The sequence below is a fragment of the Microtus pennsylvanicus genome, chromosome 10 (assembly GCF_037038515.1).
Source record: "Microtus pennsylvanicus isolate mMicPen1 chromosome 10, mMicPen1.hap1, whole genome shotgun sequence".
In the NCBI taxonomy this organism is placed as follows: Eukaryota; Metazoa; Chordata; class Mammalia; order Rodentia; family Cricetidae; genus Microtus; species Microtus pennsylvanicus.
This window is the reverse complement of record NC_134588.1, coordinates 54,377,036-54,396,426: the sequence shown is the minus strand read 5'-3', so window position 1 is coordinate 54,396,426 and position 19,391 is coordinate 54,377,036.

The window sequence follows — 19,391 nt, the reverse complement described above, 5'->3', positions numbered from 1 at the left end:
CCTCAATAACAAGATCAATAAGAAGTATGATTCCCACACTGATTTCTCTTCCAGTCTGTTGCCACAGAACGAAATGCCTTCTTGTTCTCTGCCCCCAACCCCAACTCTGATAAGGAAGGGCTGGGTTTAGCAACTCCTTCACAGTAGGAGCTGTGTCCCTGACCACAGTCCACACAGACTGCGAGCTGCAGGTCTGGCCACAGTGCTTTCACTTTTTCAATAACTTGGAAATCCTAAAGGTTACTAGTGGCTCACCACATACACGAAATTTTCTCAGAAATTCTGACGATGGCCTCTCCTTGTCTACCACTGCCGCCACTCATGTCTGCTCTTCACTTGCCCTGGATTCCTGTTACTTACCTGCCATTTATTCTCTTTATAAAAAGCGACTGAAATAAAACCAAGAGAAATTCACCCGCAAGTGTTTCTCATACTTTCATGTGTCTATTTTCCATGCTTAACACATCGTAATAAATACAATAAGTCATCAGGAAAAATGTCCTCTCACTGTCTTCTGTGAGCGCCACATCATGTGGTAGTCACGGACAGTCACTGGATAGAAAGCTTCCGAAAGTCATTCCAGAATTACATGGTCTAAGATTTGTCACTTTCTCAGCATGCATCCGCCCCTACCTAGTGTTTATGAGAAGGCTACCCAAAGGCTGTATGAACTCAGTGCTTACCCACAACCCCGTCATCTCAGTATCTTGGCCCACTCCAAATTCTACTCCAGAATCGTTACCAGCTGCCAAACATTTCCATGACTCTCTGATAAGAACTCCATAAAGCGTGAGTAATGAGTCTTCATCAATAGCAGGATGTGCAACTCCTGATGTAATTCACAGTTCAGTAGTTTTGGGACTTAAATCCTCACCTAGGTCTGGGTTAGGGTAAACTCTCCTTTTTCTCTGATTTCTTCTTTCACATGCAAGTTTCTTCTGGCATAGAATTTTCCAGTCATAGGGAAAGGTTCTATTTCTTGACTTTGGCACCTCTTTGCCATGGTGTGGATTTTCCACCTTGAGGTTGTCCAGCTTGAGGAACATGACTTGGGCTTATCTTCTGGATAACCTCACTTGCCTCACATCTCTGTGGAGGAGAATCCAGATGTGCACCTAAACCTTAGCCTTGCATGTCTATACCTACACATGGTACAGTGACTCCTTCCTGTTTGGCACATTGCCCTAGTTACATCCAACACAGACTCAAGTTCATCACACTGATGAGGCATCTAAGACAGTGGTTCTCAGCCTATGTGTCTTGACCCCTTTGGGATCAAACAACCTTTTCACAGGGGTCTCCCAAGACCGTCGGAAAGCATGGATATTTACATTATGCTTCATAACAGTAGCAAAATTACAGTTATGAAGTAGCAATGAAAATAATTTCATGGTTGGGGTCACCACAGTAAGAGGAACTGTCTTGAAGGGTCATAGCATCAAGAATGTTGAGAACTGCTGTTCTGTGCTCTCCTAAGAACTTTTGTCTTGGTGAACTTTAGTGTTAGAGGTCCCAACAACCTCTGCTTTCCAGCTATTTTCTCCTATCTGTGATTAGGTCTTTATTTTTAGTGGACTGGTCACATTAAGGGCTTTCCAGCCTTCCAAGAGTTCTCAACATTTCACATACACCAGAGTAATGATGGTTTCAATGTTTGCTACAAATCAATAATCTCTTGATCTTAAGTTTCTCTAACACTTCATAGTTTACAAAAAAATACTCTTTGGGTAATCTCATTTAATTCTTTTTTTTTTAATTTATTTATTTATTAAAGATTTCTGTCTCTTCCCCGCCACCGCCTCCCATTTCCCTCCCCCTCCCCCAATTAAGTCTCCCCCCAGCCCGAAAAGCAATCAGGGTTCCCTGTCCTGTGGGAAGTCCAAGGAACCCCCACCTCCATCCAGGTCTAGTAAGTTGAGCATCAAATCAGGAGCAGAAGGAGAGAGAGCACGAGCATGGAACTCAGGACCGCGAGGGGTGCACCCACACACTGAGACAATGGGGATGTTCTATTGGGAACTCACCAAGGCCAGCTGGCCTGGGTCTGGAAAAGCCTGGGATAAAACCGGACTCTCTGAACATAGCGGACAATGAGGACTACTGAGAACTCAAGAACAATGGCAATGGGTTTCTGATCCTACTGCATGCACTGGCTTTGTGGGAGCCTAGGCAGGTTGGATGCTCAACTCATTTAATTCTTGCATGGGTAATCTGTCATGGAATTTTATATGTGGGGATACAACAGCTCAGAGAACAGTACTGACCTGTGCAAAATCACAGAGCCCCAAATGAAGATGATACAGCTTATATCATACTGGTAAGCTACATGCTGTTCATCCTTGCAGCACAAAGTCAGCATTTCCTTCTACGTTTCCCCAAACCCTCGAAACAACTATCTCATAGGCACACGGGCATTACTTTGTTTAATGCCCCTGCCATTATACTTCAGTGACAAACCTTTATCTTGTTAATGCCAATCAGTGTGAATGTCTACTCAGAACACCAGGTTAATAGGATTTCTGAAGCTAGAACAGCAAAAATAAAAGGGAAAGTCTAAGTCAATTAGTGCGGCTTGGCATGCAATAAGGAGATGCTGGCAGCCTGTGGAACACTTCAACCTGTTCCTTCCCAACTCCACCTGCCTCCATATGTCTTCTCCATCTTCTCTGCTTTCTAAGTTTGCATCAGTGGGTGTAAGACTCCACTGCTTATTTCTGATATTTTGAAAAGGAAAACTGTTCTCATGCTCCCAAGGCCGGCTCTCCTGCCTGTGGTGCCAACGTTTCGGGGTGGGGGTGGGAGCAAAGGCATATTTCCCTTACCCTTGCCACCCCACAATATACGAGTGAGGGGGCAAGGCAGCGTTCCTGGTCTTACTCCTATAGACCCAGCTCAGCTGGGCCCCTGCCAACAGGGTCAGCTCTAGCGTGCTGCCCAGGCAAGGGACCATGCCTGCTCTCTCTTGCGCTGCAGGTGGTAAGGGTCAGGACCAGCTCTCTCCACTGCTGCTGGAGCGGGAAGTGCTAACCACTCTCGTGACCTCAGGGCTAGCTCTCCAACCTGTCACACTGTTTTGTCGGGGAGGTTGCAAGGACATAGGGTGGAAATGATGGGATGGGAAGATGAGTAGGATCAGGATGCATGATGGGAAAGCCACAGAGAATCAATAAAAAGGGAAAACCTTGTTTTCAACATAACCACTTCAAGGGTGTCTACAAAAGTTTCCAAGTTTTTGAGTGGTTCTGAAAACTTTTGTTACAGCTCATAAAAGAATTAAGACACTGGTGTAGGAGGTTCTTCTGTTCTTGTGTTGCTTTCATTGGTTAATGAATAAAGAAACTGTCTTGGCCTTTTGATAGGGCAGAACTTAGGTAGGCGGGGAAAACAGAACTGAATTCTGGGAAGAAGAAACCAGAGTCAGAGAGATGCCATGGATCCTCTGCCTGAGACAGACTCTGATTAGAACTCTTCCCAGTAAACCACTGCCATGTGGTGATATACAGATTTATAGAAATGGGATAAATCAAGATGTGAGAGTCAGCCAATAAAAGGCTAGAGCAGATGGGCCAAGCAGTGTTTTAATTAATACAAGTGTAAGCTAGCCAGGAGGCTGGGACGAACAAGTAGACCCTCCTCCCTGCAACAAGACACACCATGAATTTTAGTTGTATCCCATTGTGTTGGGACATTAACCATCAAGTTAAAAGTATTTAGCTGTTGGGGGAATTTTTTTCTAAAAGCTCAGCAAAGGTGAGAGATAAGTCTCAAAAATGTAGCTTTTCTGGTCCACAGTTTCAAAATTCCTATTTAGAGGTTCAAAACTCTATCTGAAGACTATTTTAAAATAAGGGTTTTTTAAATTCAGTGACATAATATAAAATCACAGAAATAAAGAAGTAACTTTACAAACTCTTAAAAGTTGATAACTTCTTGGTCATCTTTGAAGATAGGCATTTTGTTATGTGGCAGTCTATCTAGTAATGTTTTTGCACAATGAACAACTAGAAACAAATAATTAGTAGTAATGTTAATAGTAATGGAACAATTACAACAGTATTCTAGAAAAATAAAAAATATGGACTTTCCCTCTTGAAATGTCTTACTGTATATTGTACTGCTCTGACTGGCTATCCCCCACCCCCACACACATTTGTTTTGTTTTGTTTTTGTTTTGTTTTGTTTTTTGAGAGACAGGGTTTCTCTGTATAACCCTGGCTGTCCTGGAACTCACTTTGTAGACACGTAAAGATAATAAAATATTTCAGGCAGAATGATTAGAGCAACAGTATTGGGGAACTGAAAGTCATTCATTCTGTTTAGGATGTAGGGCTTTACCAGCAGAGGTCAAAGGTGGGTAGACATATTGAGAGAGGAGTCTAGAAAGAGAGGCCAAAGATAGACCAGAAAGCCACAAATATAACTTAGAGATGGTGTATGATGTAGAAGTGGAAATCACCAAAGCAACCATTTAAATAAAAGAACTTAATTATTTTCCCCTGAGATAAAGCATTGTCCAAGCTTCCTCCATGATGGAGAGTCTCCAGCATTTCCACACATTCTGCCTTGTTTCTGCTGTCATTACTACAAGTGCTCTTTTCTAACTCTGCTCTCCTAAGGTCATCTCGAGGTCTCAAGTTGGCTGTCTTAGCTTTCTCTAGTACTTTGCTAGTCAGCAAGGCAAAGAACAAATAAGAAAAGCAGGAGCAGAGTACACTCTTGAAAGTTAGCCCCACGTTAGAGATCTTTTCTAGGTGCCCCACTCTAAATTTTGACTCCTAATTCCATGAATTTAACTTGGTCTTATGATCATAACTTCTGTGAGGGATGTCAGGAAATGTACATTATTACCTATTCAAGATGGCTTTCCATAATAAAATCACATTTCTGATCATAAAGAAGGAGAAAGGGATTTTTGTAGCAACTGCTAGCTCACCACACCCGTTTAACACTGTGGTCTTCTGTCCACACTCATCAAGTTAAAAAGCTGCAGGCTTGCAATACATGGAGATCATTGTGTTGAGGTACATGTATTCCTTGCACACTCTTTAGCTGTAGAAGGTTTAAAGCATTATTATTATAACTTCATGTGTATGCATGTTTTGCTAATGTGTCTGTCTGTATACCATGTGTGAGCCTAGTACCTTCAGAGGCTAGAAGATGGCATCAGGTCTCCTGGAGATGGAGTTACAAACAATTGCAAGCCACCACATGGGTGCTGGGAATTAAATCCAAGCCTTCTGGAATAACAAGGAGTACTCTTAACTGCTAAGACATCTCTCTAGTCCCTAGCTATACAATCATATTCTCTCTCTCTCTCTCTCTCTCTCTCTCTCTCTCTCTCTCTCTCTCTCTCTCTCTCTTTCTGTCTCTCTCTCTCTCTCATATAATCATAAAGGGATGTTTAACATTATCATTATTTTTATTTTATGTCTGTTGAGATGTTCACGTATTTTTTGTCCTTCTCTTATTGCAATGTGATGTGTGTGTTTGTGTGTGTGTGTTGAATCATCTTTGCATCTCTAGTATAAATGCCTCTTGATCTTAATGAATCTTTCTTTTAATGTACTGATAATTCCTTCACTATGTTAGTGATAATTTTTTTCTTGTGTTCATCCAGAATAAGGACCTGTAATTGTCTTTCCTTATAGTATCTTTGACTCTGGTATGGGATAATGCTGACTTTATATATAATTTTGGGAGTTTTCTTTCCCAGTTGATTTTCTTGAAGAGTGGAGAAGCATCGAGGTTATTTCTTTAAATGTTCAATATGATTCATTATCTGTCTCTGAACATCTCTCTGATGAGATTATTTTTATTACTGATTCAGTCACATTACTCATGATTTGTATATATACACTTTCCATTTCTTCATGATTCAGCCTAGATAAATTAGTTCTTGGAGTTGAAGCCTTTGTTTCTGCCATGTTACCCAACTGGTTGTAAGTATAATCATTTCACAGTGTTTATCATCTTTTGTATTTCTGTGGTTCCTTTTGTAATGGTATCTCTTTCACAGCTGGTCTTCTTTGTCTGAATCTATTAATTTAGTTAAAGATTTGACTTTTTTTGCTTAAATCTATTTTAAAAACTCAGTTTCATTGAATTTTTTTTTCTTTTTGAGGTTTCAATATTTTATTCAAGTTTTATTTTAAGTGATGTTAATTACAATATTTGAAGGGGAGGAGTTAATTCCACACAAAACAGAAAAGTCTATAATATAGCCACTAAACTACTAAAAAATAGAGTGGAGTGACTATAACAGAAGTCAGTTTAGATCCCTAGTGTTGTCATGGTGTGACTGCAATCACCTACCTAGCTCAGAGCTGGAGATACAGGAAGCTATTTTATACTCTGGTGCAACAGCAATAATAATAATAATAATAATAATGAATTGAAGAAGAGAAGGAGGATGAAGAAGAAGAGAGAAGAGGAGAAAAGAGAGGAGAGGGGAGGGGAGGGCAGGGGAGAGGAGAGGAGAAACAAAGAAAAGAAAACCATACCACCACGCAAGGAAAAATTAAGTCCTGAATGACTGTCTGCATATAACCACCCTCTCTACTCTAAAATGGCACAAAAGAAGTTGCTAACACACCCTAAGACTGACTACTCTTAGTATAAAACTTAGTATAGTAACTGATGGGCTAGGATGGGAACAGGGCATGGAGATCTGTCTAAAACAGTTCCTTTCACATAGGCGTGCTCATGCTTGCTTCTCAGCAGTTAGAACCAGAACACCAAGGCTGCTCAGTAAGTAACAATCTCATCTGTGGACTCGATATAGATTCACACAGGGTCAGCACACTCCCAGCTTCCACTTGCATGCGCCATCTCTGGAGGGTCACCACGACTCACATCTACAGCTAAAAGGACCTTTCTGGAATGGGGTTTCCTTCTATTGCCTTTCTGGTCTTATTCCCACTCTGATCCTTATCATTTCCTTATTCTCTAGTTCTTTGGGGGTCTATTGTTCAATTAAAATCATTCTTTTAAATATAGGCATTTATATCTATAAATTTGCCTCTTATTAATTGAATTACTTTTGCTATATCCTGTAATTATGTTTCTATTTTCATATGCCTCAAGATTTTTAAAATTTCCTTTCTGATTTCTTTTTTGACCCATTTGGATTTCCATGAACATATCCTTTAATTTGCACACACTTGTCTACTTTCCATTTCTCTTCCTGATAATTCACTCTAATATGATACCATTATGGCTAGAATTATGGGATCTCTGATTTCCGTCTCTTAAATTGAGAAAGTCTTCTTTTGTGCCTAATATCTAATATACATTCTATCTTATATTTTCCTACTGGAGATGAAACGGCTTGTGAAACTGGCATTGTGCCCAGACTTTGGACCCCTAAAGATCACCAAGAGAACAAATCCAATGCAAAAGCGAAGAGTCTCTTTTTTATTATTCCTGCATGCTGGGGCTGACCATCCTATACAAAGGCAAGAGGCACACTGAGAAGGAGGTGGAGGCTTCTTTCAAGTCTTACTGAGTGAAGTGCAATTACCCATGTCTATGAAGCCAGGGTCTGGAGTTCATGCCCAGTGAAGAGCAGGAAAGTAGTTACAGCACCCAGGGTTAAAGCAGCATAACAGAGGCCTCTTTTACTACAGATAATGCCGCACCACCTCCTCCACAGGTCCATGGGGTGGAAGTTATTGATACCCCAACGACAGAATCTGTCAGTGTCCTCTGACCAACACACACCAAGGAACAATGGTGGCAGGGTCCTATGGCTCAAACTGATATTCTCAACTTTTCTTGGTTCCTCGTCAATTCCAAACGTCTCAAGTATGCTTTCTCCAGCATCTCTCTCCCTTATTCTCCAGTTTTCTTCTGTCTTCCTGGAAGTACTTATCGAGATCTTTCATCCCTCTGAAGAACATTTTCCTTTGTTGAGAGCTGGCTAATTGCTACTATTAATGACGGGTTTTTTTTTTTTTTAAGGAAAGTGAAAATAGCAACTTCTACCCTGTCATCTTGTTAGTGTTACTTCCCTTGAATTTTAAATAAGAAAACAGAAGCCATTTAGTGACAAAGTAAGAAATACCATCTTCATACTCATCTTGGGGGGGGCCCATAAATTTTAACTTTCTATACTTTTTTTACAAGTACCTATGTCTTTGGTGTGTATGAAATAAACTCTTTTAGGGTAGAGACTGTGGTTTATACAAACAGTAACTACAAATATTAAATGCTGAAAATATCACAAACTATGACTTGTTCTCAACGTCCCATTGAGTCCTCACAGTGACCCTGGGAGATATTTCTCTCTTCTTATTTGCACAGATTGGCATTTAGTATGAAACCCACAATTAACTGATTAAGCAAAGTATTCGGTTGATAAGTGAAAGCAAAAGTAAACCCCACCTTGAATACACACCAAATCATGGGAACTTTCTACCAACTATATTGTGCCTCCTGAAGAAAAAAATAAACTTAAATCTGAGGGGAATGCATCAGATGAACGCAAATAAAGTAATCCCACACTAGCTCCAAATAGGGCATAATAAGGGGTTCTTTATTTAAGGGGGGCTCACAGATCACAACGGGGGAACAGGAACGGAATCTCAAAGCCACACCCAACCTGGTCCAGCCTCTCAAAGGCCGTTGACTGAAGGAGGTGCCCCATCAAAAATCTTGCTGTGTATTCCAGACTGGACTTTCCATCCTCCTGCCTCTGCTTCCTGAGTATTAGGATTATAAACCTATATTGCCACATCTGGTCCTCTCCCACCTCCCTAATCTCTCAGATGCTCTAGATCAGCTAGAAGAAATAGGTGCATCTTAAAAGAAATTTAACAAATATCTGCTTAAATAAGTTAACTTGAACTTTTGGGCTAGTCATCTTTTCGTCACTATAACAAATGGTCAATTTAAATTAACTTAAAAGAAAAGGTTGCTTTGGTTCACTTTCTCAGAGTTTTCAGCCCTTGTTCAGTTGGCCCCATCGCTTTGGAGCTGGTACCCAGGCAGTCTATCACAGCAAGAGCGCATGACAAAGCAAAAACATTCACTTTGTGGCAGGAAAGTGAAAAAAATACAATCCCACCATTCCCCCTGTGCTAGATAGTTTTCTGTCAACTTGACACAGGCTAGAGACATCTGAGAGGCGAGAACCACACTCAAGAAAATGCCTCCCTAAAATGAGGCTGTAGGCAAGCCTGTAAGGCATTTTCTTAATTAGTGATTGGTGGAGAGGGCCAAGCCCATTATGTGTAGGATAATCCCTGGGTTGGTGGGCCTGGGTTCTCTAAGAAAGCAGGCTGTGCAAGTAATGAGGAGCAAGCTAGTAAACAAGGCCTCTGCATCACCTCCTGCCTCCAGTTTCCTGCCCTGTTTGAGTTCCTGCCCTGACTTCCTTAGAAAACAAACAGTGGTATGGACATGTAAACCAAAACCCTTTCCTTCCCAACTTTATTTTTGGTCATGGTGTTTCATCATAGCAATAGAAACCCTAATACACCCTTCAACTGGACACACCCTCATGGCTTCAGACTCTCCCATGAGGCCCCATTATCTCCTAAAAGTTCCACCAATAGCATTATTGCGGGGAAAGAGCATTTAACTCATGGATCTTTGGGGAGCCATTCACAATCCATATCTTAAAACTTAAAAAGCTCAAATATGAATCTGAATTCATTAAAACTACTTGCATCAACTTTTTTTGATTTCTTTTCTTTCTACACCTACTTTATCCTTTACTTTCCCTCCGTCATAGTCCCTTGTTCCTTTTCCCCACGCTCACATGGCTGCTGAGAAGAACCGATGTTACTGAGGTAGGTGTGGTGCACATTGTTCTTACTCACTTGAGAATTTCTGGCAGTACTCTCCAGAAGAGCATGGCTTATTGTAACTTGGGAGAGGTTACTGACTTAAGTCTCTGGTGGCAACAGTCAGTTCAGACTAGAAATTCTTGTAACATGTGGATCTAGACACAATTGTCTGCATGTCTAGACTTAGATTAGTTTGGAATTGCATTGCTTTTTCTTCTCCAGACTCCTGGAGATTTTATTTCTCTTCCAGAAAAATTCCTGTTGAATATTACATGAGTTATGTTTTTACTTGACATTAGACTAGTGTGGAAGTCTGCCAAGGTAAGAGGAAGTTCTGCTTTTGATCTAGTCTGAGACCAGCTGCCTTGGCTCCTATCATAAATGTCTTCCAATTATAAGCTTATGGCTTATGTGCAACTCAGAACGCATCCTACATCTATCTTCCTCATGTCTTAGAGAAGGTACTGTACCCTATGCATAGAGAGTTGTAGCAGGTAATTAGTAATGATGCAATTGCTCTCCTCGTGGGTAGATAATTGTGGTTTATGAAGCGTGTCTTACAAATGTATACTTAAGAACTAACCAACTTTGGAAAATGAAAAAATTACAGGCCCCCAGGGAGCTATTTCATGCTACCAGTAAGAACAAAATAATCCCCAGGGTAAGATCTGGATTTTTACAAGAGAATTTTACTATTTGGCAATAAACTCCTATTAATGAGGATACTCATGCTCCAGATATTTCATTATTTTGGGAAAAAAATAAATAAAGGCCCTGCATGAGAATTTTTTATTAACATGTCTTTGTATTGACCGGTCACTCAGGGTCAGTATGTAGTATGTCTGTTCAATGTGTAGTTTCAATTTTTTTATTATAACATCTAGAATCTTTCGTTTATAATACTAGCTTCAGTCTTAGAAGATTCATATCCTCTTATATATCAAGTCTTCCCTCCTTAGTTTCAGTGTTCTCACTTTTCTTGAACTCTGGACCCACACAGACAAGTTGGAACCCATACTGAACTTCCAACTTTACAGACACTTCAGACTTGCGGAAGGAATTAGTCCCCTTGCCTGAAAAGGTGGACACACCTGGACATGACTTGGATAAGCTGAGAACTGAGTTAGGGAAGCTGCATAAGCCAGATGGGTTCAGGTAGCTAGGAGAGCTGGGTTCAGATGTTGCTTCACGACAACAGAATGAGCCAACAGCAATAGGCTTGCTTGGCACTTACCTTTACACTAACAACATGGCTGCCCTTTTCTTTATACTTCCAATCTCAGGCAGAGTTCTACTGTGAAATAACCCTTCTGTGAAGATGTGTCTTTGCCAAGGCGCCTCCTGATTGGTTTTATAAAAGAGCTGACTGGCCAATAGATGGGCAGGAATTGATTAGGCAGGAGAACCAGACTAGGAGGATGCTGGGAAGAAGGGTGGGGGTCTCAGAGGGCACCAGCCAGAAGCAGAGGAAGCAGAAGATGAACCACATGCAAAGGGTAGAACACAGATCAAATATGTGTTAATAAGATATAAAAGCTAGTTAGTAACAAACCTAAGCTATAGACTGATCATTTAGAATTATTATTAAGTCTCTGTGTGATTATTTGGAGAGCTGGCAGTCCTGATGAAAAACTCTGCCTACAGAGTTCTCCCTATAACTATCAGAGAGAAATGATTCTAGGAGTAGGATTTCCGTTTTAGCTAACTTGTACTGGTACAAGACCACCACATTTCTGCATTTATCACCTTGGCATCAATACAAAAATCTTTAATTAGATTTAGCTTTCAACTCACTACAATAGTGGACTGGTGCTTATTCTCAATGAGGCAGGTGTCTCCTAAGTAAACAAGGCCATGTTAGTTTTCCCTCCAGATAAGAAACATGAACCTTACCCGTCTTCAGATGGTGTTTTTTTTTCCTTTTACCGGTGTTATAGCCATTCTTTGATATCCTGTAACTTATACTGTAAACTATAAATTTAGTTCCATTCACTTCATGTTATATTAGATGCAAACAAATTGGAGAGTTGAAGGAAAGTAGCAATTAATACTCATACATAAGCATAGTCAGATTGAAATAGTGAAACTATGCTAATAATGACAAATCTTCACATCCAAAATTGACTTTAGTGTATTAGGTGGTATTTTGAACTTCTTCTCCCTTTTTTCTACTCTCATCTCATTGGTAATGTTTCACAGAGCTGGTTTCATCTCATCTTGAAGACTTGACTTAAATCATCTTTTTTCTTCCTAATTTATAGTAGCTAACTTAATTTTTTTTCTCTTAACATTCTGTTCTTCTTTCAAGATGTATATTTGTGTGTGTGTGTGTGTGTGTGTGTGTGTGTGTGTGTGTGTGTGTGTGTGATTTTTATTTTTTTAGATGGGGTCTCGCTGTGTAGCTGACTGGCCTGGAACTCCCTTTATAGACCAGGGTGATCTTGAACTCATAGCAATTCACCTGCTTCTGCCTCTTCCATGCTGGGTTTAAACGCAAGCTTATTTCTATTTCTCTGTACCTCTGAAAACATTATTTTGAATGAACAAATAAATTCCTTCTTTTTTTTTTACTGCCTGCATGTATCCATCGCCAAGTGCCATTAGCTTTTGGTTATTCATGTCTCAGATCCTCTTCTCTCTTTCCAGTCATCAGCACTCAGCTTTTATCGATCATTTATCCTCTAGCTCCTCTCTACTTGATCTCATAGTAAGCACTGTCGTAGTTAGAATGTCTATAGCTGTGAAGAGACACCTTGACCACAGTATCTTTTTTTCTATTTACTTTATTTCTTTTTTAACGATTTACTTTTATTTTATGTGTATTGGTGTACCACCTGCCTGTGTATCCATGTGAGGGTGTCAGATTCCTTGGAACTGGAGTTATAGACAGTTATAAGCTGCCATGTGGGTGTTGGGAATTGAACCTTGGTCCTCCAAAAGAGCAAGCAGTGCTCTTAACCACTGAACCATCTCTCCAGCCCAACCACAGCAACTCTTATAAACAGTGGTCAAATACATTTTATTATTATTATTACTTAGAAAGTAGACATTTGAAAGTATAAGAATGATTTCATCTATGGATTTTCAGCTTAGGGTATTGAATTGATTAAATACCCAGAGTTAGAAACAGTAGATTTCTTAATGCATCTTTTATGTAACTGATATTATTGTATTCATCTACAGACACTTTTAAATTCCTGCTTCGTGTACCAGCATGCCAACTGTACTGTATACTGGAAATATAAAGATGTTATGACAATTTGTTCTCACTAAGTATTGAATATACTACATGTGGTGGTTTGAACATAAATGGCCCCCATAGACTCATGTGTTTGAATAGCTGGTCCATAAGGAGTGGCACTATTGGGAGGTATGGTCTTTTTGGAGTAGGTATGGCCTTGTTGGAGGAAGTGTGCCATTAGGGGGTTAGCTTTGAGATCTCAGATGCTCCAGCTAGGCCTAGTATGGCATTCACTTCTGTTAGCCAGACTTTGCTGCCGGCCCCTGTTTACACAGGCGCCAGTAGCAGGGCTTCACACTTGCAAGGGCCGTGGGATGGTCAGCTACGGTGGAGTGTAAGCGGGACGTACAGCTCCACACTTCTGCCTGCAGAAGCCTGCCGAGTTCTTCTCACAGGCTTCCAGTAGTAAAGCTGGAATGCTGGACTTTATCATAGAAAAGATTTCTATAGGAAACAGAGCTGGAGTTTGTCATCGGGAAGCGATTTTACATAGATTTAAGCACAGTGATCCAAAGAAAGGTGCTCAGGCGAAGAAGGACCTTTTCACTCTAGTGTCTCAGCAATAACCATGTGGGGAAGGGGAACTTTTTAAAAAAAATCTTTTATGACAAATGAGGATTCTTGTGGAGTTCCTAGAACACTGCAGGTTTACAGTTGGGAAAGGTCAAAAGGCATAGTTAGTATAAGGCTTAGCCCTTTAGCAAGGTACATTGATATTTTAGCACTCTTATTTGAAATATGTCCACGAAAAAGAATATTGTCTCTGTGTTGATAACATTTATAGTAAATTGTACGGAGATCTTAATTTTGGGCTGACAATGACTTCACCTAGACTCTAGTGTGAAATGTCTCTTTTTAAATTTATTTTATTTTTTAAGATGTATTTTTATTTTATGTGCACTAGTGTCTCCTCTGCATATGTGTCTGTGTGAGGGTGTCAGGTCCCCTGCAACTGGAGTCACAGCCAGTTGAGAGCTGCCATGTGGGTGCTAGGAACCGAATCTAGGTCCTCTCGATGGGCAGCCAGCGCTCTTAACGGCTGAACCATCTTTCCAGCCCCCGAAATGCCTCTTTTGTTCCCTATGTCCTCTAATTATCCCCTATTCTGCTCGCTTGACTCAAAATAATACTTTTCATATTCTTCGTCCTCAGGCAACTCTTTGTCTCTCTGTTTCAGGTGCTGCATCGACTGTCCCCAATTACAACCCCAACTCCTCGGTCAAAACTAATGACCCCACACCCCACCTCCCAAAGTCTGGATGCACCCTCGGACCAGCTTATAGGAGTCTGGTGAGAGATTAAGCACTAGTAAACCTCCACGTAGCTTTCTCCTAGCTCGCATTTGTGGTTCATGGCACCTTCCCAGGCTTTGATACCGTAGAGTAAATGGCTGGCTTCAGTAACTGCCGTGTTGGGTTATTAGGAATTTTGAGAGAGATTCCAACCACATAATTAGTATGTAATGGGGACACTATGGGAATAAAAATTTTGAAAGTGTTTCCTCAAACTGAGTTTTTTTTTTTAAACAGGATATGTTGCATTAAGTAGTTTGTATGTGGGAATGTTTGAAATCCCGGGGGATGGTTGTAGCAGTCACAACATCATCTACCGAAAGCCACACAGCCTGGTCTGCATTAAACAAACAGTCTGAATGTAGTAAGATCTGAATATCTTATTATTGTCAATAATGATGAACTTGGCTGCTATGCCACTTTCTTTTCCTTTTTCTTGTCTAGCAAAAAATAGCTCAGTGCTTTTCAATTGACAGAAAATAAAATATTTAAAGTAACTTTAAGTCAAAATGAAAAACAGAATATTGGCAAGAACTTAAATTTTTCCCCAGTTGCAGTAAATCCTCTTTACTGGAAAACTTTCAGCATCACATTCTAGGGTATGGCCAACATCTTTTCAGTTATATTAATCTGAATGTAATTGGTCCCCATAGTCTCCTAAGGAGTGGCACTGTTAGGAGGCGTGGTTTTGTTGGAGGAGGTATGGTCTTGTTGGAGGAAGTATGTAACCATGAGGGTGGACTTTGAGGTTTCCTATGCTTAGAATACTTCCCAGTGTCTCAATCAACTTCCTGTTTCCTTCAAGAAGTAAGACTCTCAGCTATTCCTCCAGCATCATGTCTGCCTGCATGCTACCATGCTCCCCGTCGTGATACTAATGGACTGGACCTCTGAAACTATAAGCTGCCACCTCGGTTAAATGTTTTTCTTTATAAGAGTTGCCGTAGTCATGATGTCTCCTTACAACAATAAATAGTCTGAGAAGCCCTGAGATCCTATCTCCTCGCACCCCATCACTTCCACTCCCCACCTCCTGAGTGCTGGGATTAAAGGTGTGAGGCTCCCAAGTGCTGGTATTAAAGGTGTGTACTACCACTGTCCGACTTCCAGGTTAACTAATGGCTAGCTCTACCCTCTAATCTCCAGGAAAGTTTTATTTATCAGAACACAAACAAAATATCACACAACCTGTACCACACAACAAATGTGAAGTTTGCAAACTTCATTGTGTCCTGGCAACTACAACTGTATTGTTCCTGGCAATTATCTTTATAATTTGTATCTGATTAAAGAATAAAAAGTCTGTTATTCTCAGTAAAATAGTCACAGCCTCAGTCTTTGATGTGGGATATCCTTCTGTATATGCACTGTTTTTATTGGCTAATGAATAAAGCTGCTTTGACCTATGGCAGGGCAGAATATAGCCAGGCCAGAAGAAATAGAAAAGGAGAGAGGCGGCAGAGTCAAGGAGATACCACGTAGCTGTCAAAGAAGAAGGATACCCTGGAACTTTAGGAACCTTAATGGTAGGGCAAAGCCTTGTGGCAACACACAAATTGTTAGAAATGGATTAATTTAAGATGTAAGAGCTAGCTAGGAATATGCTTGAGATACTGGCCAAACACTGTTGTAATTAAGATAGTTTCTGTGTGATTATTTGGGTCTGAGTAGCCAGGAAACGAATGAGCAGTCTCTGCTTACAAGTCTTGCTGTGCCCCCTCTAATCTAAGCCTGGCTTTGTTATTTATGGCCATATCAGGTGACCTTGACCACGTAAGTGAGTGAGGGCGCTTACACCTGCCTATCTAGATGTAGAACCCTCTGTTGCCACTCTAACACCATGTCTGCCTGTGTGCCACCATGCTTCCTGCCATGACAATGGACTTAAGCCCCAATTAAATGCTTCCCTTCATAAGAATTATTGTAGTTATGGTATCTCTTCACAGCAATGAAACCTTAACTAGGATGTTTGTGGAGGCTGCTCATTCATTTTCCAGCAGTCCAGACCTGAAATAATCACTCAGAAACTGTATTAATTAAATCACTGCCTGATCAATCATTTAAGTGTATTGCTAGCCAGCTCTTATATCTTAAACTAACCTATTTCTATTCATCTGTGTTTTGCCACATGGTTGTGGCCTACTGGTAAGGTTCCATCTGACGTCTGAAGTCTGTCTCCTGCAATGGCTACATGGCTTCTCCCTGACTCCTCCTACTATTTCCTTCTCTATCTGCTTGGAATTCCTGCCTTGCCCTATTCTGCTAAGGCACTGACCAAAACAGCTTTATTCATTAGCCAATAAAAGCAACATGTATATAGAAGGACTTCCCACACCACTAAGACATGTATTAATACCTTCAGATAGAAGAGGAAAATAAAATTCTGAGTGGTTAGAATAAAATTTGCCAAAATCCCTCCACTATTAAATGAGAGTCTTTAAAGCTGTATTCTCAATACTGTGTTTTCTCCATTTTCTGCCTTGTTTTGTTTACACATTTTGCTCATTCATTGAATAATGCATATCAAACTAGACTTCTGAAGTAGGCCTTGTGAGCACTTACTGCAATAGTACAAAATAGGATTAATAGGGAGAATAAATGAAACCATAATCAATGGTTTGAAGAAAGGGTGAAGGAGGGAAGATGGTAGATTCAGGAATGATTATGATGCCTTTGGTCAACACCATGGACCAGGAGGATGAGCTTAGCTAGGAAGGCAGATCTTTCTACAGTGAATGTGCTTTGAGAAGTGCCCACTCCATCCACATAGAGATGCTCATGAAGGCCTGAGATACAGAGCTTAGGAACATGCCCTTTGGTGTCAGTATCTTTGGTCTTGAATTTGTGCACTTTAGGCAAATTTACCTGAGGTCTCTAGTTCTTGGGTTTAAAACAGGAATCATAGTAATGCCTACCTAAAAAAGTTACTGGGAGTACAGAATTAAACAAGTTTCAGAAGATGGCTAATACAATGCCTAGAATAGGTTGAGTATTCAATATGTGGGGGTTTGTTAGTTAGTTTGTTTGTTTACTAGTAATAAAAATATTATTACATAATTAAAATGATAGAACTTGGAGAAACTGAGAAAGAAGAACATTCCTGGAGAGAGAAACTGTCCCCTCGCTGGAGATGGTTACTAGCATGCCAAAAATCAAAACTGTACTGTTGCTTTATTGTTCAAAGCATTGAGAAAGTTCTCAGTGTTTAAATATTGGAACCAGATCATGGCTTGTTGAGTACCTAATGGTGATCTTTGTCACAGAGGGGAGAGGAGACTGTGCAGTCCCAGACAACACCAGTGCCAGAGCAGTGGACAAGAAAGAGTGTAAATACCAAGAAAGGCAGAGCATAAAAAAGGGGAAGGGAAGAGGAGATGAGGAAAGGGGAGGAGAACGGAGGATAGAAAGAAAGGCAAAGGGAAATAAAGAGAAGGGAAGGAGAGAGTACGAAAGGGGAAGGGAGGGGGGAAGGGAATAGGGGAGAGAGAAATGAAGAGAAGGAAAGGAGAGAGTAAGAAAAGGGAAGGGAGGAGGGGGAGGGAAATGAAGAGAAGGGAAGAGAAGGAAGAAGAAAAAGAAAGAGAAAAGGGGAAGGGAAGGGGAGTCCAAAGAAGCTAAGGCTAAAGAGCACTTAGGGAAGAGACAGTCATAAATATCAAGGTGGCACCAAGATTCCTGTGGCCATACTATTTCACAAAAGCCACTCATACTTGTGACCTCCTTTTGAGACAGCAAGTCATTGCTACCAGGCAGAGGGGACCTAATTCTCAGATTATCCAGGGCTAGACATGAGATGAAAAGCCCTGTATGCCCCTGTATGCTTGAAAGGACCCTGCATAGCCAGAAACCTTGAACTGTGAGCAAGGGCCCTGACTTCCAGCTCAGCCATCCCCTGGACAGAAGCAGGTAAGAAAGCCAGAAAGCTTGCCCCCTCCTCGTGCTTATGAAAAATTAGCTAATCAGGATATGTTGAAAAGAAACACAAAGAAAAACAACACTCTAAGCACCAGTGGATTCTAAGGTCTTTTATTCTATCCATGTAAACACCAACAGTATTATTATCTATATTGTTAACATTAACATTTATACTCTCTGAGAGTCAGGAATGCACTGAATACAAAATTATGGCTTAAAACCAGGAAACCACTTGATAAGCTTAAGAACATATTATGATTGACATTCCAAAACTGACTTAATACAGTGTGTAGTTACAGTTAATATCTTAAAAATTAAAGGAATTTTTTTACCTTCATTAAGAAAAAAAAAATTCCTCCCTATATCATCCTGTAAACAATGCCATTAGATAACCGTGGGTAACTTTTCAGGATGGAGTTATCAAGAAGCCTAAGGGAGAATATGTAGATTGCAAAGAGCAGACAAAAGAACAAAGAACAAAAACCAACCCCCCACAAAATTCCCAGCTTCCATTCAGTCAAAGAGAAAGTTACCCAGCACAGAGACATTTAGCATGTGGGATATCCTAGGCTAATATTATGACCATAATGTTCCAAACTGTTAAACATTTCATGTTTTGTGGGTTTTTTCTGTTTGTTTTTGTTTGTTTGTTTGTTTGTTTGTTTGTTTTTGGTCAGGTTACTAGGGAAACTTGAATGCAGAAATAGAATGCCATTTCTCCACGGTCACTTGCTTTGCGACTGAGTCAAATTTAGATTTCCTGGCTCCTGTTTTCTCACTCAGTTCCCATTCCATGAATGTCTTCTTTGTGTAAAGTACAGGGTTAATTGTTCCTTTGGAGGAATTCATAAGAGAACTGAGACACAGACCACACATGGAGGCAGGTAGGTGACTGAGTCTGGCACATGCTCACAATATCCCAGAGTGGTTAACAGAAGCCAGCACAAAAGGAGCAGGCCAGGTGTGCTCCAGGGGATGGAGGTTCCAGAGCAGAGGCCATGGCACTCAAGACAACAACCAACAGAACAGTGATGCTTAGACTAGGTCTGTGCACTGCACATCCATAAAAATAGACAGACTTAAATCCCAAACTTACAAAGCAAAACATGCATTTTCTTAAATATTAACCCATAGTTATAAACAATTGTGTTTTCA